The following is a 26,595-nucleotide window of genomic DNA, read 5'->3' as shown; positions in this document are numbered from 1 at the left end:
ATATTCCTTGCAGCTTTCAAGAAGAAAGAGCTCTTTATGACCCCAGTTTTTTTATATTTTCCCATTATGTAGATTGACTGTTTTGATAGGCTAAGGTGAATGATGATAGCTTAGTCTCAAGGTGGGAATGAATCTGATTGTCTGTGAATTGGTAGAGAAATGAATACTCAAAGCAATTGTCAGTTACATTATTGGCTTTGCTTAGATGAAAATCAAATAAAACTTTGAAACAGCTAATAATTTTGAGAATGATCACTGAATGACAATATCGACAAAATCGAAACGATAAAGAGACAAAATTACAATAAAAGAAAAAACAAAACAGAACAAAACAACAATAATAAAAAGCTGGATATTGTCTTTCTTATCAGCATCATTTAGATCGCTTAGTTCTGAGAGAAGATGAAATCATCTCTGTGACATTGGAGAAAATGTCACAGGCATCAGCTACAGGCTGAGGTCACGCAAAATAAGGTGGACGTTTTTATAAGTCCATTCCTTTAGGAAAGCTCTTGTATCAATACTGTATTTCACAAGGTTTTGAGTGACAAATTCTAGTTTGTTGTAAATCTGGCAACATGTGTGAAGCAATCGTGATTTAAGTACCTAAGCCCCAAAGACAAGATATGAGATATATATACCCTGATCTTCAGTGAGAGTGTGCGTATCATCATGTATATGCCAGTGAGGAGACCTCCGGGCTAGTATTGATTCAAGATGATATATACATACACTATGCTGCAAATTCATGTGGGATTACTGATTTAGCTTTAATACATTGGTCTGAAAAATGATTTAGGAGTAATTAAATCTCAGCTGTAGGAAGAGTATGGATATGTGTGTGAGATAATCGCATACTCTCCCAGTTTAATTTGCCACTGAATTTGAATCAACACCAGCCCTTTAGATAAAGATCTGATCTCAATCTTTGTGATAGATTAGTCCACAGAGAAGCAAATAATCTGTGATTCATAACCCCGTCAAGTTCTTTAACGTTTTTGGAAGTCCAACTGTAAAATTATAATGGGATATTCAATATTGAAAGGCTAGTTAAAGAATTTTATGATGTTGGAAAAAGTGCTGAATGCAATAACAAATGCTTAAAATAAAAGCTGTTTTAATTGGTTTACCAAGATGTTCTGAAAATGCAAGTAAGGCACTGTGATCTTAAAGTGCTTCTACTCAGCAACAGCCTCTCACTCTCTAGTTAGTAAGTTAATGAAATTCATGCTAAATAACTTGTATTTCTGAGACAGAGCTTAGGTTTAAGAGGGGAAAAAGTTATTGTAGTTACTGCTGAAAGCCTGTGCTATTTTTAAGGGTCATCCATTTGTAAGAGCAAAATTTTTGCCTATGAAAATTGCCAGAACCATTGACACTATTGCTAAATACGGAATAATGTTTACCAGCAGTATGTGCAATTTAATGGTAAGAACTGCAGTGAATTACTGTGCACTAGAATATCTTCCAAGTCTTGTATCTTTCATCACACACCTTTTTGTGCTCAGTAATCCCTAAACTTACATAATACAGAGAAAATGGCATTCAAAGTGATCTTTATGAATGTTTTTTGTGTTTCATAGCTTGAAGATAAGAGCTTCTGTCTGCTATAGAAAGTCTCTGTCAACAGAATCTGCTTGATCAAAGCATCCTTTGTCAGTTATTAGTAGAAGGAGTGAAAATCCACTAAATTGTGATTCTCTGTTATCTGTAGCATTTTCAGCTTGCAGCTTTTGCAATTTTCATGCTTTCCAAATTGTAACAATAGTTTAACATTTCAAATATGTTTTTGGCATGCAGCTAGGAGAATATCAGGGAAAGTATTTGTTTCTTTTCTTTGGAGAATAATTGAGGATTTATTTATTTATTTATTATTATTATTTTTTTTCTTTTCTTCCTGCCATGTATTTCTGCTGTTCTTTGTTCTGTTCTCTACCATTTCTAGACTTCTAATCCATGACAATATGTAACCACCATTGCTGAATGGGTTCCTGCTTAGCTTTCCTGGTAAACCAAGCCACTGTCACATATGGGACACTGGCAAAGGCAAGGTAAGAAAAACTGAAACTCTTTCACTGAAAGAGAAAAATAATTGAAAGACACAAAAAGAGTAAGACACGAGATAATGTTGGACTATCTTTTGCCCACCTACTTCTGTGAAAGGTGACTTGCCAGTATCCTCTCATCTTCCCTTAGTTATTTATTCTTTACTTTAAAAATCTTAACACATTGTATTCCCCTTTACTATTTCCAATATTTTTAAACAATTGAATCACTCCAGCGACTGACTTCCTCCACTATGCCTCATTAAGTAATTGAGTTGAATTGATTCAAAATAAAGTGACACACTTTATTTCACAATGATTAGTTTGAATCAACATTTGCCTTTTTTCCATTGCCTCTTTATCACACGCTTTTTCTCTTTAATGTTCCCAGAGTTCTTTTATTGTCTTTAGCAAGGCAAGTAGTGAGCATAGGCATTGTTCAGACATATCTGCAAAGAATACTATGTCAGAACCCTTGCACTCCTACAGTTTTTTTTTTTTTAAATCCTGATTACTTTCATACCAGTAAAGAAAAAAAAAACACTCCAACATATATATTTTTTTCTGGATTACAAAATATGCAGAATTTCAAGTGTTTATCGGAGAATAAAATCAAATTTAGTAAATCCTCTCAAAAGACATTTCTAGACCATAAGAGAAAACTAAGCTCATTTTTTTTTTATGAATAATTGAAAACATATGGGGAAAATTGAGAGAAAAAGTATTTTTTTTTCCGTTGAAAAACTGGAAAAGACAGTGATCAAAGTAACAAAAAAATATATATATAGAAGGCATTTCATCAAAAATGTTTCCACACAAAGTGTTCAATCAAGATTTTCTGCAATGCCTTTCTCTGTGTTTATGACTCACTGATTAACATTTTAAACTATTGTGAGTTTGAAACTGGAGGCCAAAAGCGTGAAATGTGAGGATAGATCACTGTAATCACTGATTCCAGATGAATCCCTGAACTTCAGTGCTTTATTAGCATATCAATTATATTATCCCTGACGTGAAAGTACACTAGATGATACTCTTCAGGAAACAAATAATAAACCTGAAACCTATGTATCTGTGATACTTCCTCTTCTGATAGCTGCTGGCAACAGTAGGTTCCGATACTAAAAGGGAAAGTATATTTCTAAAATGTCAGTGATTGCAATCAGATTTTCTTTGAATGTATTTACTTAATATAGCAATAAAAAAAAAGAAAAGAAGGAAATCTGTTTTTGTTTTCTCTTTGGTCTGAATTCACTCCAGTATCATTACAAAAACACCAATGCTTCATTGGTTAAGTTGTTCAACCAGATTGAACCAGCATTTTTTCCTGGAGAATAGATCTAGACTTGTAGATTCTAATACAGCTAATGATCCATGTCTAGTCTTGCTATTGTTGGAAGATTGCTATTTATAATTTCTTATAAGCACAATGTGCATTTAAAAGAGTATTACTGAGGGGGAGAATGCTACTGATGCTAATCCTTTAATATTCAAAAAACAAAACTACTCCAGTCAACAAGACTGCAATAGTATTGCATTATGCAAATAAAAGCAATTCAGACTATTAAAATATACATAATCACTGTCTATCTTGTGATTTTGCTTTACCATATTTTGACTTTTCTCAGTTTTGGGAGGTCGGATACATTTCATACTGAAACTTTTAAAATCCAAGAAACTTCTTTTATGCATATAAGAGTATTCGTATGTATACAATTTCAGTTGACGTGAAGGGACATCTAGGCTTTTTATCTCCTGAATTATATGAGTATCCACCAATATTAATTTCACCAAAGACATTTTTGAATGAACTGGCATAAAAAATATACAGAACTTATTCTAGAATGCATACATCAAATTAAAAGATTTTGAGTGTATAGCTCAAACTAAGTGGTTTTGGAAGACCTTTATAATAGCTACTTTGTGAGTGATAGCTAAAATTATGGATGACTTCAAATGTTTATTTTGTTCTCTATAGATAAAGCTTTTGTAAATTCATAGACATTCATATGAACGAAGAATGAATATATGGATAAATATTTACTTTTATAGTCATATGACATAGGTTTTATTCTTTTTATTATTTTATGTAACACTCATAGCCTGGGAGATGCCGTGTATTTAGAACAATTGTTTACCCACCATTGAAGATCAAGAAATCAGAATATCTGTTCTTCACTAAATAGAAAGCCTTTAGATTAGGAATATTTGAAAGGTGATCAAGAAGAAAGTCAAGAAGAGGCAGTCAAAAAGAGGTTCAATGCAACTTCCTAAGCATATCAGGTACCCAGTAGACGCCATCTTCCCTGTTCATTCCTGGTGCTGGTCAGTAAGGCTTTTTTCTTTTGCTTACGGTAGGTTCTGGGTAGTTCTGTTTCTAGATCCCTTTCCCTGGAACAAGTGAGGGTATTGAACTGATCATCCGATGATCACATCAGACTGTGTTGTTTCTGCTGTGGATTTTGGAATGAAGCGAAGTGCAAAGAATCCCAAGGTGGACAGAAACTTCAAATGTGTAAACATTGCTGATGTATGAACAGATAGCAGCCACACTGCAAAGATTTATTGGTGCTGAAACATGCTTGGCAAAGACAAAGTCATCACTGGCTCTAACTCTTTTAGGTTTGTGACTCTTGAAGGCCTGTCTTTCCCTTTTACAGCTGTTTTATGTCCACTGTTATTATTGATGTTACTTTCTGTCCCATGGTGCAGAAGCTCCATCTGAGAACAAACCTCAAAGGGTAGTTGCCCTGAGGACATAATAGAGTAATAAGATGCAAGCAGGTGAAATATGGAATGTGAAAGCATTGGTGACATGATAAACTCCTGTTAGATCAAAGTTAGAGAGGCAGATTGCCCTCAGGACAAGGACACACAATTGCAAAATGGCATACTTTGTCAGTAGAATGAAAAATAAAATGGAAGAAAAGAAAATCCTGAGTGTTCAGTAAAGAAATGCAAAATGCAGGGAGATCTGGTTGGTGGTGTGACTGATTGATCGAAGGAAAGTTACACTGATCATATCTCTGCATTACTAGACTGTGTGGCACTTAGCTACCTTCTGGGGTTAAACCATAACATGTATATGTACTTTTTGTTACCCTCCTAAGGACTTTTATATACTTTTGAGCATGATCTGATACAATAAAAATACATTTAAAAATACATTTAATAATGATGAAAGAAATATAATACATGCAAGATATATGAAGTGGCCTTAAATTGATATGTGCAATATATGATGAATTCAGTGTCTTCCTTCACAGAGCAGAATCTGCTGTCTCTAGATGGAGTAAAAGATGGGTTTCTTCCCAGGTTTGGCCTTGACTGATAAATAAATAAGCAAGCGAAGAGATTCTGTCCCAGCCAGTTCCAGGACTCTTAGACAAAGTATTTTTGTCTCCCACCATAAGGTCACTACTTCAGACGTGCAAAACATACAGCTTTGTAGCGTTCTACTGTGCATGTTATATTAAACATGGTGCAAGGTTATATTAAACATAATAACAATTAGGAGCTTCAGTCTTTGGAGCTCTTTATTAATCTCTTCGTATCCATACCTATATGGATATACCAAAGAGTAAGGATCCTTTTGCTATTCCATAATTAATAGAGAGAACAGTCAACGTATATATATATATATATATATATATATGTTCTTTATTTCTTTATATTATTGCCTTGAAAAATACAATCCCTCTGTAACGATTTAGGAACATTCATCCAATTCAAGCTATGCAATCAGAAGAGGAAGAAATTTTCTCTGACAATAAATCCATGAACAAAATCAAAAGCAGACAGATAAAATGAAGCTTGTTCAGCTCAAACTTTAAATGCTGAAAAGTGTCTTTTACTCCATACAGCACATAGCTACCAAAAAAAGATTTAATCAGAAAGAATAAAAATAGTGCTCACTTCAATGTTTTCTGTCTGTTAAAATTGGTGGTAGGAGATATGGCTGCATGATATGAAAAATAATGTTTACTTAGAAAGTCTCATGTCAACAACAACAAAAAAAAAAAGAAGAAAAACACTGACAATATTATTTTGTAACTAAATACATTTTTTCAACTCTTATAAAACATACTTATTTTCCCTTGAGCCTGACCACTGCAGAACATTATCTGATACACTAGATCAATGAATTTCTCCATAAACATACTAGTGTTTATATTTGCATGGAAAAAATATGCACATACTGAAACCATAATACATGTATTTTAATTAAAAACAAACAAAAAAAGTCAGTCTTATGAGAAAAGTCACTCTTGCTCTTCAGTATATATATCTGCAATGTGTGTGCCCTCAGCTAAATTCCTAGAGGACTTGTATCTACTGGAAAATAGTAGGATTTCTTGCAGTGAAATAAAATTTGAAATTTATGTAACTTATTTTATTAGTATTCAGAATCAAATATTTGAAATTGCATAGACTGTCATTTTCAGTCATGCAAACACATGTAATTACACAGTACATATAAGGTAAATTCATTAAAGTGTAAAATTTTAATCAAGACTTCAAGATTGCTGAACATAGAAACTAAGCATTTCCAGTACGGACTGTTGCTGCACTGAACTTTAAGTAAAGAGGTAGATTTTTTTTCTTTCTTTTTTTTTTTTTTCCCCCCCAAGACCTCAGGTCCCACAACAATAGTGTAGTCATCAGCACCATCAATCTGCAATGGGCTCTGCCAGACTATAGCTACAGAAATAATCAAGGAAACTAGACCAGGATGGATTTTTCTCCTGCCTGTGGTCATCTATCCATCCACCCATATATTTATATCCCAAGAATTGACCATTCGTTATTCAATAACCATGCACAAAAATTGGTTAGTCTCTGTTAAAAAAAAAAAAAAAAAAAAAAAAAGATAATTATAGTAAATTGTTCTTCCAGTCTTTAGGCACCTTAACAGAGAATCAAAAATTGAAGTTCTGTAAAAGCAAGCTAATAGTCTTTCTCAGTGCCAGAGAAATAGGAAATACACTCCAGCTTCTGTTCTCCCCAAATCAATACCACTTTCCGCATCCTTTGAAGTTTCCACAACACAAAACTGCCCATCAGTCAGAAGCTATTGCAGAATAATGAGATGATATATGCCTGATGAAGCTTAAAGTTCTTTTAACTTGCAAGACTTGGGCAATGGTAGAGCACCATCCACCTCATTCCTTACAGAAGTTCAAAACTTCGGTCTTTTTGTCCAGAATGAAGACCTTCTGTGAGGTTTGCTACTCAACATTCTGAATGTTTGCATGTCATACATGCAGTTTTCCTGGCAGTATTTCTCTGAAACTTTGAAGGCATAACTTTTGGAACTATGTCTTATATTGTTGTGTAAACTCTGCTTGGCACCACAAGTTGCTAGCCTCAGCTGGGGCTTCTTGGCATTATAACAATAGCATCCATGGTGATAATAAGGTTTTGTGATATCTCCTGGGCCAGGGGCACCTCTTGTTCTCTTCTCCCATCTGTTCTGAGCTTGAGTTTGTCCCCAGTGTCAGATGGTAACATTGCCAAGTAAGCGCTAGGCAAACATGCACTGCTGCCAGAATGGTACTCTAAACACATAAAATGGCTGAATTAAGTCAGCGTTGGGCAGCTGTTGTATTGGAGAAGGCATTACTAGGCAGAATTTATGACAAAATACACGGAACATACTGGGGTTACAAAGCATTGCTAGCAACCTTTTTCTGTCACTACTCTTTGTCCCAATGCTTTATAGATAGGCAGAAGAGCAATTTGTGCTGCAGTTGCCCTTGGAGATGCTCAGGAAGTGGAAGTATAGTTTGTGCCTGTTACTACGAAATAAAACCCCATTGGATGTTGCAAATTATTTAAAAGCGTAGCCCTAGCAGTTTGCTGGATGTCCTTAAAACCCTTCCAGGTTGACATATCTAAGTAGAGGCAACTTAATTCTCCAAATCAATATACATGGGGAAAAAAAAGTCAGCTGGTGTTTGACAACAAGATAATACAAGTTGTATGACTCCTTTCAGCCTGCTCAATTATTACAAAGGCCAGGGATTATTTAACACACTTAAGAGTTGTTAATTTTCATAGCAGTAGCTTGCAGACAGCCTAAATTAAAACAGACTGCTGCTGTGCTGTTACTTTGGATAATCTCTCAGTTAGGTGCTCTAAATTTCCAGACAAGTTCATTAAACACAAACAGACAGAACTGCAGAATTTACAAGTGCAAAATATTGCCAAGCAGATGTCAGAGTTTGCTGTGCTGGGCCATGCCAGTGCTGCATTCTTCTATTTGCATATCACCTCATGTTATCTGGTATTATGCTAATTGGTGCTATATATAGTATGTGGCCACATGCTATCAGACTTAAAAATAATGTTATGACATTTTATCTTGAAATGTGGAATAATTTATGAAGAAGCAGTCAGTTACATGTATTTACAAATGAATGAAAAAATGATTGACTTATGAGTAAATAAGCATGCAGGACTCACACAGAACCTGATTCAGTTCTGAACAGCAGCATTATTCACTACCCTATTTGCAAATAACTCTTGTCTCTTCCTGATCCCAATCATTAAGTAAAATTAGCTGAAAAATCAAGTGAGGTTGCATATCAATGACATAATAATTTTGAAAAATCTTATACTGCTTTTGATTAGAACCTAGAAAGTCTGGCTTGCTGAGTGGAGTTAAGCACATGCTTAATGTGGTGTTAACTGAGAAGTAAAATAAATTATATGGAAAAGGGTGGTTACATTTCTAGGTGAAATGCTCTTGGCATTTGCAAAGAATATCTGGCACATTGTAAGAGAGGTATGCTAAAAAGAAGAAATCAGTAAGAAAGTTAGATGGCTATGAGAAAAGGGTTGTTTTTGATAAAATTATAAAGCTCACAAATTCAGGCTGACAACTACAGGGGTAGGGGGATTCCTTTAAAGTGATTGAAATGGTTGAATACTTGCATGTACATTATGTGGAGAATATTTAATCCAGAATTATTTGCTTTCTCTTAAATTTTAGTTGAAAGTTTTTTTTGTTGTTGTTGTTTTGCTTGTTTTGTTTTCTTGTGTGTGTGTGTGTGTTTATTATTAGCTATTAATAGTCAAACATATACCTAAACACATCTTCTTATGCCCGCAGGAAAAGTTACAGGGAAAGATTGATTGAATCTACAAACTTGAAAAGCATATGAACAAATATAATATTGAAAGAACCATGAGAAATATTTGCTAAAGACAAGAATTGATTGAGAACATGAGCAAATATTTTCAAAATATCTATAATATATACAGATCTAGATCTTGTCCAAACTGGAGGACAGCAGAAGAGGACAGGATGGGAAAATAATCTGAATTCATTTTCCACTAGCTTTAGAGATTCGCTTTTTGTTATAAGTTTTTTAACGTAAAATATTTATGTCAAACTTCATATTTATAGATCACATTCACATTTGTCCACCAGCTGGAAACTAAAATAATTTTGTTGTATGTAGACACAGAAGCAGAATATAGATATCTATATAAGTATAAATATGTATATATATATGGACATATGTACGTGTATATACACAATTATTTGTCATTTTGTAAGAATAATCTTTGGATTTCAGCAGCAATTTGAGAAAGTTGTTAGCAAACTTGAATTCTGGAGCCAGTTCAAGACCCTCACAAAATTTGATTCAGCTGTGCTTTAAGTTCAGACAGAATGACTTAATATATCAAATTACGTAAATGTAAGAGGCAATTTGAAATGTAGGACATTATGAGGTTATGATTTCCCCAGAAAGCAACATTTTTGTTTTTTCTTTTTCGTGTTGGAAGACAAACTGAAAATCTGAAAAAAGCTGTTCTGAATGAACTGTTTTTTTTTTTTTTTTTTTTTAAATTTAAACCCAGCCCTAGGCATTCAAATTACTGTAATTATAACCTTATTTTACTATAATTTGAGCAACCACTCAAATTATATGAAAAAAATGCTTGATAAATATCATGAGATTTTCATCTGAGTAATTTGTGATGAAATATTTCAATATGCAATCAATTTATTTACCCTCAGATATAAAACCACCATTTTTATGACTCCATTATTATGATCTTTTTATCCAAGACATGTATTTTGATTGAAAATAATAATGTCTTGGTCACTCAAATCAACAAAAATATATTAAAAAAACCTGCTTTTAAAATTGAGATTTGGATGTTCCTTTGAACAGGGAACAGGGCAAACTTACTTGTCACCTTTAAAGGAAAAGTAAAAAGTCATATGCTGACTTTTTAAAACGAAGACCAATCAACCAGCACTGTCAATTTAAGCTAGATGGTAGCAACACTACATGAACAAACAGAAAACTATAGTCCTAGTAATACGGAGAAATGTAAAAACAGTGTAAAAACACTGGCAAACAATATTGTTTTTTAATTATTGCCAAGATTATGGCATACCTGTGTATTAGATCTAGCTTTTAGAAATAATTTCTTCTCTTTCTCTCATTTCTAAGGCTTTCTTTTTTTTCTTTTTCTTGCTCAATTTGGCCATTGGCTGATAAGCTTTAAAATAATATCTTTGACTAAAGGATTGACAAAATTAATACTGCTATGTGACTGCTTTCTCTAAAACGTTGTGGTTTATAGTGGTTTTTAACTTCTTTCTCTAACATGGCAAGGACAAGACTCTGGAGTTGTTAGGATTTTTTTTTTTTTATTTTTTCAAGACCAAGCACATATTTGGCCTCATCAGAGCATCCATAAAATCTCAGTCAGAACAATTCTTTGGTGCCATATTGTTTGGTTAACCTTGAATGAATCTATTTATTGAGTGATCAGAGTGTTTACTGATTATGGAGAAAAATGTCATCTATACTGTGGAAAAATTAATTGGATTTGGAGTGAGCAGCAGAACAAGGTCCTTTGGGACAAACAATACATTTGTTTATATTTATTTTCAAACATTACATTCTCTCTAACGTCTTGGAAGAACTTTACATCAGAACTGTGATCTGAATCCATGCCAGACTTGTATGAGGAAAAGCTAGTGGTAAAATGCTGAGCTCAATACTAATAGAAACTCTTAAAAAACATAATGTGATCTGAAGTCATCAAGACACTGATAGTGCTATCACCTTTTAGTGCACTTATCTGTAATCTTTGTAACAATATTCAGTGGATCTCAGACCTCCTCGTCAATCTGGATAACAGCTTTAAGTGGATAGAGTTTAAGAACTAGATTTGGTCTGTTATTTCCCATGGTTTTTATTTATTTATGTATTTATTTATTTATATTTATATTTAATGAAAAAAATCTACTGGAAGAAATATGTATATCAAAGAGGTTTTAGTAAATCTCTGTAAAAATAGATGGAGGTCTTAATCTGTAAGGAAGCATCTATCCTATCTGGAGATTAAGCCTACTAAGGCTTGTAGGGAACATCATGCTGACAACAGATTTTGTGTTTGTAATTTGTAATTGTAATTGTAATTTGTAATTGTGTTTGTAATTTTCCACTCCACCCAGATTTCTGTTACAACTTCTAGGCTTGGAAAGAAACTCAGAATTGATGCACAGTGAAATTTATCCTCACTTCTAGGAACATCCCAGGGAAATCCCTCTTCAGGAAAGAATGAGAATACTCTCAGTGAGTCTGGACATACAGGTATTACATTTGTTGACTTTAAATATTTTAATTGTCTTTGTACCAACATTTTGCTGCATGTTCATTTCCATGGGTAATTTATGGTTCATTTTAATTTTTCTAACTTGTAATTTCATGTCACAATGTGAAAATGTATGGGTAATTATTACATTTTAAGATATTAACATGCAAACTATGCATTTACTAAATTAACTGAATGTTTATGTCTTTTTCTTCTTTCTAATAACATCATTTTACTTGAAAACCACAATATATTTTGTGGATTCCTCTAGAAAAGCCCTTTTAGGCATTTTTATTAAGAAAAATTAAGAAACTTAATTTTTGGAATTCTGGCAGCTGAACCAAAAATTTGTATTGTCTCTCAGTCAATGATGAGAAGAACTTTCATAAACAGTCTCATTTATTGGAGTATTAAAACGTTTTTCCCCTTATTTCTAGAATGTTTTGCCTGTAGTAAACCAGCAGGACTGATTTGATGTGGCTTCACTGACTTAGCATATAAAGACCACAAAAGATACTGCGAAGCACTTGTTCTTTTCCAGACATCATTCTTGAAAAGTGCTGATGATCTTCATCATGTTCTCTTTTTTCTTCACCTGTGAAGAAAACCATGATTGCACTCAGGAGGAAGGTGAAATTAGTGTGTTTTGTCCCCATGAAGATAAACTGTCCTAGTGCATGTCTCTAATTCTTCGAAGTCACTGTTTGAGTTTTTTTGATGACATCTCCTGCCAGAATTTGGTAGAAGTCACAGCGGAGCAGCTGGCTCCAGAATCACTCTGGATAAAACAAGTGATATGTTATTGGCTAGAGGAGATCTGACGTATCTGCCTCTGTGTGATACTTGACACTTGTGTGGCTATCAAGTCTTCATTCCTTGTTATTTTTGGATGATCAGCTTTCAGCAGTTACCAGGATTACCTTCTGTCATTTACACGTGGTGAAGATGTTATCATTTTATTTCTGAAGGACACTTTGTTACTTAAGCCTTTGCCATCTTCAAGTTGTCCTACTTCAACCTACTTCCTGTACTCATTTGGAAACAACACTTCATGAAAATGAAAGAGCTCTCATCAGTGTGGAAGATGGGTAACATAGATATTCCAGTGATGAAATGCAACGGTTTCTCAGATCTTCCAAGTTCTGGTTGTAATATGTACAGTTTAAGTATCTTGAAGCCTCTTCCTTTGAGAAATAAACTTTCAGTTTCTTTTTTTCTTTGACTCAAACTAAATTTTCATTGGAATCTCTTACTCTTTTTTTTTTAAAGTCTATTATTACTATTCCTCCTTCTTTATGTTACTCATTTGCAAAACTTGCATAGACTGAAGGATCTTTTTTCCCTATAATTTCAATATTTTCTATTGTCTTAGGGAATATGGACAATTCATCTGGAGTAACACCAACATGGTAATAGGCACTCCCTTACAGCTATAATGAAAGTAATTTAAAACTTTGTCAAAATATCATGGACATCTAAACAAGTTTTTATTTATTTATTTATTTAGTTATGGATATAAAGGAGAGATGTCTAAATTAAGATTTTTTCCTTGCGGAATCATTAGTTTTGTAACTTATTCTCCCTTCTTCCTCTGACTCAGTGTGGATGTGTTTGTCTTCAGGGTATGCTTCAAGGATCACCATTTAAAGCAGACTACTGGGAAAAGGGACTTTGCTTGAAGAGCAGATTTTGTGATGGGATTATCATTTCTCACATCTGCCTTTTAGGAATAAAAATAAATAAAAAAAAGAGCAACAAAACCAAATATTCATTGGTTCTTGCTTTATGCAGTGGTGGTTAATAATTTTGAATTCTTAGTCATCCAACACAACATTATTTATTTATTTATTTAATCAGCTTGTTACAAATATACAGGTTCAGATATACTAGATGAACTCAAATAAATGCTATCTCTATTATTTTTCACTGAAATAACAGACAATGTGACTGCAGAAATAACTTTAAAATAAATGCCATAGAGACCTCACATTCTTTCTTTATAATAATATAGGTGCTATGATTCTTCAGAAATACTCACACAAATGCTTTTTAATTGTTCCTCAATATAATAAATTTACATCATTTTAATTGCAGATGGCATCTGCTGCTTTTAGAGTACATGGCCAAAGCATGTTTCTTCAACTGGCTTATAAATAGATTGTGATTTTCAACACATCTCTATATGTAACATAACTAGGATAAAACAAGCGTAACTGTAGGGAGAAGATATTTTTGACTGCTGTCTTGAAAAGGTGTCTGGTGGAGGAAAGCATAAAGTTAGGTCTAGTGTGCTTTTAAGGAACATTTTTATAAACTTGATTGTTGCTGACTGATTGCACAAATCAGTTTCAAGGTCTGTGTAGACCTGTTCTTCCAGTTTAATCCATACTGATATGTAGAGATGAAATATTGCACATTGAGGATATCAGACGTTTCTGCTGCATGATATGCTTATTGTAGGACCCATTTAGAATTGTCTCCTTATCATCCTGAGGATCTTTGACCATTGCACATTTCTCTGTTGCGCAATCTCACTAATTGCCATAATCATTGGCGACATTTGATACTATTACAAAAAAAAATGTGGAAAACCTCAACATCTCATTTTAAAAAAGAAAGAAAGAGAGCAGAAAAGAGAGAGGGGGGAAGAGAGAGAGAAATAAAAATGAAAAGGAAAAGCAAAAAACTATGTCAGCATGTCCCAAGCACTGGAAAACCTTCCAATGTTGAAAATAATGTCTCTTCTTTGAAATCAACTCTTGATAATGAAAGATTTATTAGATAAATGTACGATATCTTTGTATCGGTACATGTAATTCCTGAAAAAAAACTCTGAGATCTCCTCCACTGTGGTTATTACCTGAATTTTTTCAATTATTATCTTTGTGATATCCTTTTACTCCAAGAGTCAATGGTACACATGCAGGATGAGAATTCTGTTGGTTGGTGGTAATTGATCACTTAAGTTATATGATTTTGGTTCTATCTATTTGTTCACTGAGGGACGTGTAAATAGAGCTGTGATAGACTATTTCGTGTGCAAATATGAAATGAACAATGCACAAGAGATTTTGAATTTTAACTTCTTTGACTAGTAGAGGAAAAGATGGTGTAAACATAGATAAAATTAATTCATCTAAAGGTTTATATGAATGGAAATGGCAAATTGACTCAAAAAGCTCTACTGAGTTTAAAAAAACCTAAGTGTTGCTACAGTCAGAAGAAGGATTAAAAGTAAAACCAAGTTTATCTTTGCTCACCTTATTTACATTTATTTCACTATATGTATATTTAAAATATAGAACTGAAATCTCTAACTTTTCCTGAACAGACTGATTGCTGGCTTCATTGCAAGGCTTCACTGGGCTCTTCTATGTTCAAAATGCTGCCTTAACGGGAAAATTCAGGAGCGGGCTTTCTGTTTCAGTCATAGCCTCTGGTCCCACATTTAAGCTCCATTGTGAGAAAGGGTCATGTGAACATGTAGAGATATTAACTGAAACATATCTTATTCCTTCTATTTGCATACTGGGATATATGATTTTTTTTCCCCTCAGGCTTGTTTTCCTGGAATGATTTTTATAAACTTTTTATAAACTATATAAAAATGTGATTAGCAGAAAAAAAAAAAAAGAAAAATGGAAAATATTCTTTCAACAATTTTCATGTTTTGTGCATTTTGTGAAAAGGCTGGCTTTCATTAGAACACACAAAAAACTTCCACAGTGAAAATACATGGCAGATCTCCATCCTAATATTTTGCATTTCAAAATAATAGATTTCAGAATTGTTCTCATACATTTTCATTTTCTAGCTTAAGTGTTGTGCCACTCTTGAGCTTTGATATGGAAGGAAATAACATCTTTGCAGTTCTAATTGAAAACAAGACCAAGAAAACAAGATCAACTGAAAATGCAGTGACCTGTACTTTTGATGTGTTTGGCATTTTGTTGCGAACATTTCACAAAGGCTCAGAAAGAACAATGCTTAATTTTCTGATCCCAGATTTAATTTAGAGCTCTGGCAGTCAGAAAACCATCTTTGAACTTGTAAAACATACGCATTTGATCTGGAAGCCACTGAGAGAGAATAAATATGGAACCCCACAATGTCACTCATTCAGAGTTTCTTTTTGGCACATAATAGTTGGCTTGAAAGAGGAGACACAAATAAATACAAGTTCACTCAAACATGAGAAGACAGGTTTTCCAAGTGAAAACCAGCATCATCTCTGCACTGGTCCCGAGGCCATTTCTGACTTCATTATATTTTCAAGGACATTTTGTCCTCACTTTTTTAGCAATGTGCTATGCACTCACCATAGTTATTGATAGAATACATATGTTTATGGAGGAACTTCCATTAGAAATAGACCCTTTTATCTGGAATCAATATTTCATTCCTTTTATCAAGTAATCTCATTCAACTTCATTTATAATATTTCAGGCCTAACAATATAATCTTTGAAAGACAACAGAACAGGAAATAAAGAGAGATGTGAGGAGAGAAGGGAAAAATCAAGCAAGTAAAAGAACAGCTTGCTTTGCTCTCATTACTGCTTTCCTGTCAAAAAATGTGCAGAACCCTCTGTCAGCACACAGACCCTTTCTTCTTTATTCTTTTTAATGATATTCTTGGAGAAGTTACATCTAGGTTCCTTATGCATATCCTTCACTGACTGTGAATCAGAAGGTATATGAGGATCCATTCATTTACATCATAATTCTGATATCAACCTTTCCTGTTACCACAGAAACACAGTCCATGACCACGTTTTGTATTAAAAAGAAAATATATGATACCATCAATGATGACAGCTCCCATGATTTAATCCTTGATTTTTGCCATAAAATCTGACCTTTACTTGATCTTACTGCTTTACTTGCACATCTGATTTTTAAGACTGCTGATAGCTTGGCTTCATTTACTTCCTCAGTCTGTTCTAATACAAATTTACAAGGATCAGAATTTCCCAAATATATCAGTTCTCTGTAGCTTTTGCCTGCTAAATAGAATGCTGTATTTTTGCCTGACCAGAAAACTTGTGTCTCTAATGCCTCTAATGTGTATCATAAATTATCTTGTCTTTCAGGTCTGATATATAATCTCTGTAGAATATTTTTCTTTCTACCCCATTGTTCTTTTGTCTGAGTGGCTAGCAGTTTCTACATGTCAGACAAAGCACACACAGATCAAGTCCATTCTTAGCTTTCAGGGGTGGTTATAGGTCACAGACATTTGATATCCTTTTCTGATGTTTTTTATTTAAGTTCTCCTCATGCTGAGAAATCTGATAAGTGAGTTGTATGTGCTGTTATACCTGCATTCCAACTTTTAGAGTTCAGGGAGGCTGGAATTTGTCAGTAAAGATATGAACCCATATATCACCCAGTGTTTGAAGGTTAGCAACATAAATCTTTCAATAAAAGAACAAAGGTCTACAAGCATGTTCACATTCCCTTAGCTTTCAGTGATAAGGAAGCCATTTTCAAAACAGCAATTAGGTCAAACTATAAAAATGCATACTGTAATTTTGTTCTTCATAAAATAGAGCCAGAATAGCCTTGCATTTATACTCAGCATGTACTGATTATTATCTAAAACCTCTGATTTGCCTCTAAATTTATTCTCTCTCTCCCTCTCTCTCTCGTTTTTTTATAACTTTTTACCCCACTCCAGACTTTTCTTCCATATGCTAAATATTCTCTTTTGTTTTGGCTATTGGACTTTTTTTCTCCTATTTTACTTCAGGCATTATTCATTACCTAATGAAAAACACAGTGCCTTTATAGCTAACATTTGTTTTATTTTATTTTATTTTATTTTATTTTATTTTATTTATTTATTTATTTATTTGTAAAAATGAAAATCTCTTTTATAGAAAACTATTGTTTTAGTTCAGATGTCATCAGAACACTGACTCTGATTATATGGAACATTTCTATTGCCCGTTTTACTTCCCAAAAGCTTTGCAAACATGAATATTTCAGAGATGATGAAAGTAAAGTAGGGATGGTAAATCAAGTGTCCAAGGCTAAAGAGAGATGATCATTGAACACGATGGAGCTTGTGTCCCTGGATGAGTTTCTTCTTCCTTTGTTGAGATGACCCTTTTCTTTATGGCAGAATCTTAGCTGACATGGGGCCAGATTTCATAGCAGTAACACATCACCTCCCACCAATGTGTTTCTGCTTTGGCTGATATGAACACAGTACTTCAGTTTGTGAATCAGCAACTGATTTTCTTTTTCAGCTGATCTGAGAAAAGGGTCACCCTCAGTCTTAGACACAATCAAATACTGCCTGTGTTTCCAGAAATTGAAGAAGTTTAAAGGGAACGCACTTTGTAAGAAACTACTTCTTTTTAAAGAATATACTTTTTGTATCTCAGTCAGCAGGAGCAAATTGTACTATGGCAATTTTATCCCTGATCCCAAACTTGTCATTGACTCTCTAGGAATTGGGTCAAGACATTTCACTAAGATTTTCATCCTGTGTAAAATGGCTTGAAAACAATCATGAACCAGACTTTTAAAGCACTATGATATAATAACTATAATTTTTCTGTGTATTTTAGTCAAAAGGAAAATTAAGTTTCTGTGCGGGCTACTCCATGTGTTGTGACACTGTTCCTGTATCAAAGCTCCTTATACATCATCTAAATTACAGATTATTAATGGAATTTGAAGGAAGGAAACAGAAACCAAAACCTATCTATCTCACTTGGGCAGACTGAGAGACTATCCCTCTCCTCTTGAATATGCAGAAGATTAGAAGATTTCTTTCTTTCTTTCTTTCTTTCTTTCTTTCTTTCTTTCTTTCTTTCTTTTTCTTTCTTTTTCTTTCTTTCTTTCTTTCTTTCTTTCTTTCTTTCTTTCTTTCTTTCTTTCTTTCTTTCTTTTCTTTCTTTTTCTTTCTTTCTTTCTTTCTTTTTCTTTCTTTCTTTTCTTTCTTTCTTTCTCCCTCTCTCTCTCTCTCTCTCCCTCTCTCTCTCTCTTTCTCTCTCTCTCTTTCTCTCTTTCTCTCTTTTTCTCTTTCTTTCTTTCTGTCTTCTTTTTTTCCCAGAATGGAAGAAGAGAGAAGGTGAGAAAGCAAATTTCTTTGAATGCTGCAGTGTCAGCTTTGGTCACAGTAATTGGCAATCTGAGCTGCACCATGAGATAATAAATAGCAAGGGATAAAAATTTGAATAGTTGGAAAAAAAGAACCAGCTAGCTGAGAAATAAAAAAAATGTAGAATACATGATTATGACAAGTGCCAGCATCATCCTGACTGCAAATAAATGAGCTAATTTACATGGGATATTTATTTATGAATTCAAGACTGAGGCTGAGCTATACTAGGAGTGCATCCAGGAATGCTCATGTTCCCAACACTTCCCGTGGGATATGGAACACACCACTATTTAATTGCATCTATGTGGAAAACAAGGGACAGTGAGGTATATAGCTTTTGGTGGAGATTTTTGAATGCATAATGTCTTAAAAAAGTTTCAGTGGGAGTTCACAACCCAGCTTTGAGTGATGTTCGGTAAAGGATTCAGTTAACTCAAGGTAAACATCCAGCATCATTGAGATGATGTAAGCAAAACCAAGACAGCCACAGAGGCTCTGTAGATACAGCAATGGACTGCACGAGAGTCATGCCCTTCCAAAGTGGATGCTAGAAGCTTGTGGTGCATCTAAAACTGATCTCAGGAAGTATGTTTAAACTGAATGTAACTTTTCACTAGACAAATTTTGTCTCATTTTTTCAGAGGTTCATACTGACATAAAACTGGAATAAAATACTGGAGATTTCATACTTCATAGCAAAATTACAAATAAGAGAGAAAAAGGGAGGATTTTAAGTGCTAAAAGAAACAAAAAGTAACAACCTTATAGGAACACTTTTGAATACCCTTAATTGTAAAGTCAGATATCCTAGTTCAGAAGCATAAGGGATGCTATAAAACCTTTCAAATAAAACAGTAGAAAAGAATAGGCATATCTGTGTAATCTGATACGTGAAAGTGGTTAAGACTTGAAACACAATTTATATGCTTTCAGAGTTTAAAACCTCACCCTTTTCCAATAGCATCTACTCTCATTTGTTAATCCTATAAGGTCAAGAGACACTAAACCTTGCTTATGACAACCTGTTACTCATATAAGGGGTTAAAATTACACCAGCCTGGGACCAGAGCCAGGGCTGCCAGGTGTATGTAGTTTCAAGATAGATTGAGGGTCTCAAATAATTCTCTTTTATGCTCCTAATTCTTATTTCCTGAGATTTCGGCAGATATGTCTGGAGAAAGAGCTGAATTCCTCTGGGATATCTTTTCTAGGAGGAGGAGAAACATTCTACGTGAAACACTGCAGGGAATTTTCTGCCAGGGTATCTACCAAAGATTTCCTTCTTCTAAATCTGTCAACCTGAGTATACTTTTTAAGGATGCCAGCATGGTTTGCAAGGCATGTAAAGAATCTAAGCAAGCATATAAGCAGCTAATTTGAAGTGCACAGATGCACTTTCTCTTGGGAATTATCTCAACTTCTGAAATTTCAGTCCAATAATTGCCAAGGCAAATCACAAAGATTTCCATTTACTAATCTGGGGCTTCCTGAAATCCTCTAATTAATCCACAGCAAGAGGGTTTTGATAGAGTGAGAATGTGCTTTTTGTCATGCTCTTTTCTGTGCTTCCTTCCCCTCCACTACAGTCACATGGTCAGATGAACAGTTCTGGTGATAAGGCACAAAACTAATGCCAGGAGGCAATGATTTGTCCTGCATTAATGAGATGCTTTCAGAGATGCTACCAGTGTTCTCCTTCAGTGCTCTGTATCACAAGGATATTGTTTAATAGAGTCATAAACTGTCTTTAAACTTTGACCAGAAATAGATGGAGATAAAATTGTGTGAGAACATTCAGACAGCATCTATCAACACTGAAACTAGTTGTCAAAGCTTTTAAACTCTTTCTGCTTTCCTCAGTCAGAATCTGTCCTAGAGGTGGACTGCCTATCACAGAGCCAGATGACTAATACACGGCTGCTTTCTACGTTCCTTTTGCAGTGACAAAATGGAGGAAACCCTTTTGTTCTTGAGAGAGATTCTCTCTATACAGTCATTGATAAACACTTCCATTGAATTTAAACACCTGGGTATGTACCCACACTGCTCAATAGCTGAGATTAATAGATAAGTAGTAAACAGAATTAGTTTTAAACTAGACCCTCCTGTGCCAGCTCAATTGAGCCCTGCTAAAACTATAGCCAAACTGAAATTAGAGAAATAGAATCAAACAGATGTTACTGGTTCTCTTCATAGCTTACAGTAAGCTATCGCTACCTGGAGTTTTGTATACCAGCTTCAACTTTCTATTGTTAAAAAAGAGGCACTTTTTGGGTGCACATCAAGTTTATGCATTCACATGATTAGTGTGCTGAATTTCTCACCAGAAAAACTGAAAGCATATCAGAATACAGACATATAAACACCAGCGATGAAGAAGGGTTGATTGCACACCTGTGCATGCACTACCACGTGCTGTATGGCCATGCCAAGTGAGAGAGAAGGGAAGTAGACTCTAAAGCACTCTAACTCCTTACTCTGTGCTTACAGATCACTTAAGCAAATGGCAAAAGAGAAGCAAATGAATGACAGGGAAAATTCAAGATAAGAAGAGAAGAAAAAGGAATAGTTTGGAGAAGATCTTATTAGAGCTGATCTGCAATGTAAACTTTAACATTGAATGAGCACAGCTTCCAGAAATCAAGTTAAAATACAGAGCAGTGAACACTGATGAGAGGTCGGTGTAGAATGAATATTTTTTAGTTGATAGTCCTTGATCTTGAGGTCACTGGATTGCTTCTACATATCTGCAGAACACCTGTATTAGAAGCACAGTTATAACCAAGTTAACCAGGGTTTGTATATCCACTAGAAAGCTATTGGGACTACAAAAAAAAAAAAAAAGAAAGACAGTGACATCCAAAGACTGAGACATATTGAGATCCTTGGTGTAACAGGTGATGGGGATATAATATTGGTTCACACTGAGGGATATTAAGGGATTTTAAAACAAGATAAACTTGCCCTTTGTCAAGAGACAAGAATAACGAGAGAGTAGATGAAACTGAAAGGAAATAAATTCAAACTGATAAAAGGGAGTATCTTTTTATACAATGCATAATTAATCAGCCAAACCCACTGCCATAAGATTTCACTGAGACTTAGAGTTCAGAAAGAAAAACAGGCATTTATATGGATAATGAGAACATCTTTAGATAAGATTAAAAAAAGAAAAAGGATATAAAAAGTAATGCTTCATGACATAAATCAAGCAGCAGCTTAACGGGGAAGGCTTTAGAGGACACAGCAAAGGAAAGGTAATGCTAACCCACACAGAAATTTTAGTATCTTTTATGAGACTGCACCATTGTTTTGAGCAAGAGGGCAGATACTCTCATGCTGTTCGTGTGTTCTATTTGTCAAACTTTCTTGGTTCATAACCCCCAAATCTACAAAGAAGGGACTGTAGGAGAAACAACAGATGCTAGCAAGTATAAAATATTTGGGCATAGAGTAAGGAAGAATTTGGCAGCAAGAGGAACAGGGGAAGATTTGATTGGCCTCATCCCTTCTGCGGTAGCAAGTGATTGCAAAAGGCTGTGAATTTTAGAATAGTTGAAATTTAGCTACTCCAGCCTGCTGTTTCTGCCTCAGTGGATTCTGCTTCCATCAGCATCAATGGGATTGGAATAAGGCCTCAGGGCAAGCATTTAGCATAGATTTACAAACTACAGATTTATTTAAGAAACTTCTCTGGGGGTATTGACTGGTAAACCTTTGAAAAAACATCCATCCCTGTATATTTTTAAAATGTCAGCTTTCCTTGTATCACATGGTGGTACATCCCTGCTTAGGAAATGATTATTTTGGTTCTGACTTGCTGGACGATGAATCACAGGGTGACACACCGTTGCATTTTTAAGGCTGTCGTGTTTGCTTTAGGGAATGGTTGAGCTGACCTGTAGAAAGGAAATTGTGGCCAGAACCTTCACTCAAAAATAGAACTGAGGTTTAACAAAAGTTAGTAGGTTTTCATTATTTCACATCTTTCTATTTTGGGATTCCAGCCATGGCCTAAAATAGCAGAGATTATACTTGTGGATTAAGGCCATATTTAAGTACTTGACTTTTGAGGGGACGAGGCATGCAGTGTAATGAGTCTGTGGATGGAGTTTAAGAAGATCTTGGGCATGTGCATGCATTAACAGGAGGCAAGCAGACAAACAACTAAGTGGGTTCAGCCAGGAATGTCTGATTTATGTTCGCAATCTATTGGCAGGGGGGCTAGTACTAGAGCTGCAACTGAGCGTCAGCTATGTGAAGAAGGAAGAATAATAGGCTGCTTAATGGAAAGAAAGAAGCAATGTCTGAAGGGAGAACTAGTACTGGCAGCACATCTGGACCACTGGCTAAGAACAGAAAGAGGATGCACATGCAAATACCAAAAGAAATAGGATGAGAATGATCCTAGTGTTTGCTGACTCTTTACTATCTTTAGGCACAAAAGAAGGCAAAGGAAACAGCACTCTTTCAAGCTATTCAGCCTCATTTTGCAAGGCAAAGATGTGGAGAGTGAGCCATCCAAAATTTCAATCTGCTATGATTCATTCCTCTCTAAATTTGATATATGACTTGATGCATCACAGTGTGCTTCATGATATGCAGTGTGAGAATGAGAAACCCAGTCTAGGATGCTTGGTGGGTAGGCTGGAGAAATCTTTTAAAAAATAAGTTATATTCAGTTCAAGTTTTAGAAAATAAGACATTTCAAGTCATTCTTAAAAACTCTCTTTCCCACGGAAGGAAAATATATGAATATACATATACACACACATAATGCACCTATCCAGTGTCAAGGTTCTAAGCTCCAATTTGGCAAGCTATCAACCAATCACTTTGGATTTCAAAAGTTTTAGTCACACAGAAGTCAACGAGTATTTGAAGTACTTGAATATTTTTATTAAGACATTAAGATGCTGAATTAGTAGCAGAATATTTCCCTTTTCTCAGCTGGCATTCATAACTCTTTCAGATCACTTACCTTCCCACCCACCGCAGATGATTGTACCTCTTTCATGAGTGGAACATGAAGACTGGACTCTATCAAATCTCAGAATAGCAAACTGGAAGGAGATACAGCTCTTGCCTCACTCACCCTGCATGTAACCCTCTTTCTACTACTAGCCTGACTGGGTTACACGAGTCCAAGAGTTCACAACAAAAGGGAAATAGTGTGCTTCGTACAGAGTAGATGCTCTTTCAGGTGTTCTCTACTTTTGTCATCTCATTACTCCTTTCAGAACTCTGCTTGCTTCTTCTACTGACCATACTTTGAACAGTTAAAAAAATAAAGCTAAAGTCTTCAAATAGCTTTTTTCCCACTTGGGGAAATCTGCTCAGTCTTATGTTTATTTAACTGCACACAGTATTCTTACATAATTCTGTACATTGCAGTTAGACAGAATACCTTTGGGGAGGGGAGGGCATGTGGGTTGTGTTTTTTTATTTTTTTCCTGTTGTTTCAAAGGTAAACATATTTTCAGCATTTTTTGTGTTCTGCTATATTGAAAATCATTCTCCCATAGAGAATACGTTTAATATAACTGCCTGTGTATGTGTACCTTTGAGTAAATATATATGTGCATAGATATTTGCATATGTGCATATGTAAAATTACTGCTGTGAACAACTAGTTGTTGGATAAAACATGCTTCCTTTCTTTTTCTCTGTATCTCTCTGAGCCATCACTGATACATCAGGATACAACTAACGAGCTCCACACACAGTGGCAGTATTTTATCTCTAGAGTCATTTATCAGAAAAGACCATTCCTTAGAAACTGGTCACTGCAACCACAAAACAGTGCTAGACAGCATATATGACTAAATTGTTTTTGCTGGTAGAATATATATATATATGTATATATATATGTTCCCCTTAGGTATTTGAGAGTAGTTCCTTTTCTTAACTTTAGTCAAAATGTAATCATCACTCCATCTCTATCCAAATGTACATGAATATGCATGTACTGTTCTTAGGGTATTTTTCACAGATAAACAGTTTTTTTTTTCTTTTTTCCTTTTTTTTTTTCCTTTTTTTCCTTTTTTTTTTTTCTGTGCTTATCTTGCAAATTGAAGAACCTGTACAGTAAAGATAGATCATACCCAATTTCCAAACATTCAAGTGGAGCTTTGTCTTGTACCCAGTGAGTAGAATAAGATGTACACCACAACTAGCTTTTCACATACCTTTTGCCATAATTTTTCATCCAGTCAGATATATATAATATTGATGGAGACCTGGGAGGAAGGAAGGAAGGAAAGAAAGGAAGGAAGGAATACTGAAGTTAAAAAAAAAAATAAAAATCGTCTTCTCTTACTGTTTTTGATCCAGGTCTCCAATAATTATGAATGAGTAATATTCACTGAAAATCTTCCATTTCACAGAAAGCATCCCATCCAACATTTTCTGTGTTCTTTGTAAGGTGTCAGTGACCTTAAAAATAAATAAAAATCCATTATCTGACAGTACTGAAGGCTGGAATTCGGAAAGGTCAGATGCAGTCCTTCTGGGAAGCAGGGTGAAACAAAATTCTCTCTGCATTCTTGCATAGCTTCATGTGTTCATGCTAGGTGTGACTAGATAGTATTGGAATTTCTACTCCCTTGGTGCCTCCAAGAAGGGGAAGGAGGAAGTAGCAAAGCAGCTTTAGTTGGAAATTAGGATTTTACGCCCGAAATAAATGGGTAGCAGATGACTTCCTTTCCTAGAAAAAAAAAATAATTGACCTAAAAGGGTCTTGATGAATTGTGGTATAATACAGAAATATTCAAGGGGTATTGCAGCTTGCTTACTACCTGAGTGCACAGTCTGGCTCACAGAGATTATTATTAAAGTTTGTGAAAGGCAAAGCCTGTCATTCTGAGGGCATGGGACAGAGAGGACAATGCGGGCTCAGCAGAGGGCTTGACAGCACTGCTGAAGATCAGGATTTGTGATTTGGGGTGCAGATGATTGCAGTGCAGACTTTGACACCTCTGGCTGTTTTCCTAAGTTAAGTCCTGCTGGTTGGTGACTGACTTCTGTCATTGGTTCAGGGACCTATGTGAACTTTTGGCATTTAGTCTCTGTCCAGCTTTTATACAGGAATATATATATATATATTTATAAATATATATATATAAAATATAAATAAATAAATAAATAAATAAATCTATAAAATAGATGTCCTTGCTGGCAGTCACAGCAGGAAGGCCTCTAAACAGGATTACAGAATCAGAGAATCTCAGAATGTCTGACATTGGAAGAGCCCTCTGGAGGCCACTTGGTCCAGTCCCCTGATCAAGCAGGGCCATCCAGAGCAGGCTGCCCAGGCCCATGTCCACGCAGCTTTTGAAGATCTCCAAGGAGGAGACTTCATAACCTCTCTGGGCAACTTGTGCCAGTGCTCTGTCACCCCTTCAGTAAAAAAAAAAAAATAAAATTTCCTGTTGTTCAGACCTCAGAGCCTCCAATGTTTCAGTTTGTGCCCTTGTCTCTTATTCTGGCACTGGGCACCACTGAAAAGAGCCGGGCTCCATCTTCATTGTACCCTCCCTTCAGGTAGTTATACACATTGATTAGAACTCCCCTGAGCCTTATTTTCTCCAGGCTGAATAGTCCCAGGGGTCTCAGCCTTTCCTCATAGGGGAGATGCTCTAGTCCCTTCATCATCTCTTTGGCTTATCTTGGACCAGGTCTCTCCAGTACGTCTCCAGTACGTCCAGGTCTCTCTTGTGCTGGAAGGGGAGAAAGGGGGGGGAGGGGGGAGGTGGAAGGCAGGACTGAACATAGCAGCCCATGTGCAGCCTCACCAATGCTGAGTAGAGGG

General features: G+C 35.2%; 1 long non-coding RNA gene across 2 annotated transcripts in view; it reads right to left on the bottom strand.

Annotated features, from left to right (window-relative positions):
• The window catches only part of LOC310895806, a 56,161-nt gene extending 30,798 nt beyond the window's left edge, over nucleotides 1–25,363 (bottom strand). For both annotated transcript variants that reach the window (XR_014580971.1, XR_014580972.1), the window contains exon 1: nucleotides 25,105–25,363. This is a non-coding gene — a long non-coding RNA (uncharacterized lncRNA). The remainder of the gene's footprint in view (nucleotides 1–25,104) is intronic.
• Between the last annotated feature and the right edge of the window lie 1,232 nt (nucleotides 25,364–26,595).

Source organism: Anser anser, assembly GCF_964211835.1.
Source record: "Anser anser genome assembly, chromosome: 2".
In the NCBI taxonomy this organism is placed as follows: Eukaryota; Metazoa; Chordata; class Aves; order Anseriformes; family Anatidae; genus Anser; species Anser anser.
The sequence above is the reverse complement of the archived record's forward strand: the minus strand, read 5'-3'. Positions and strand labels throughout refer to the sequence as shown.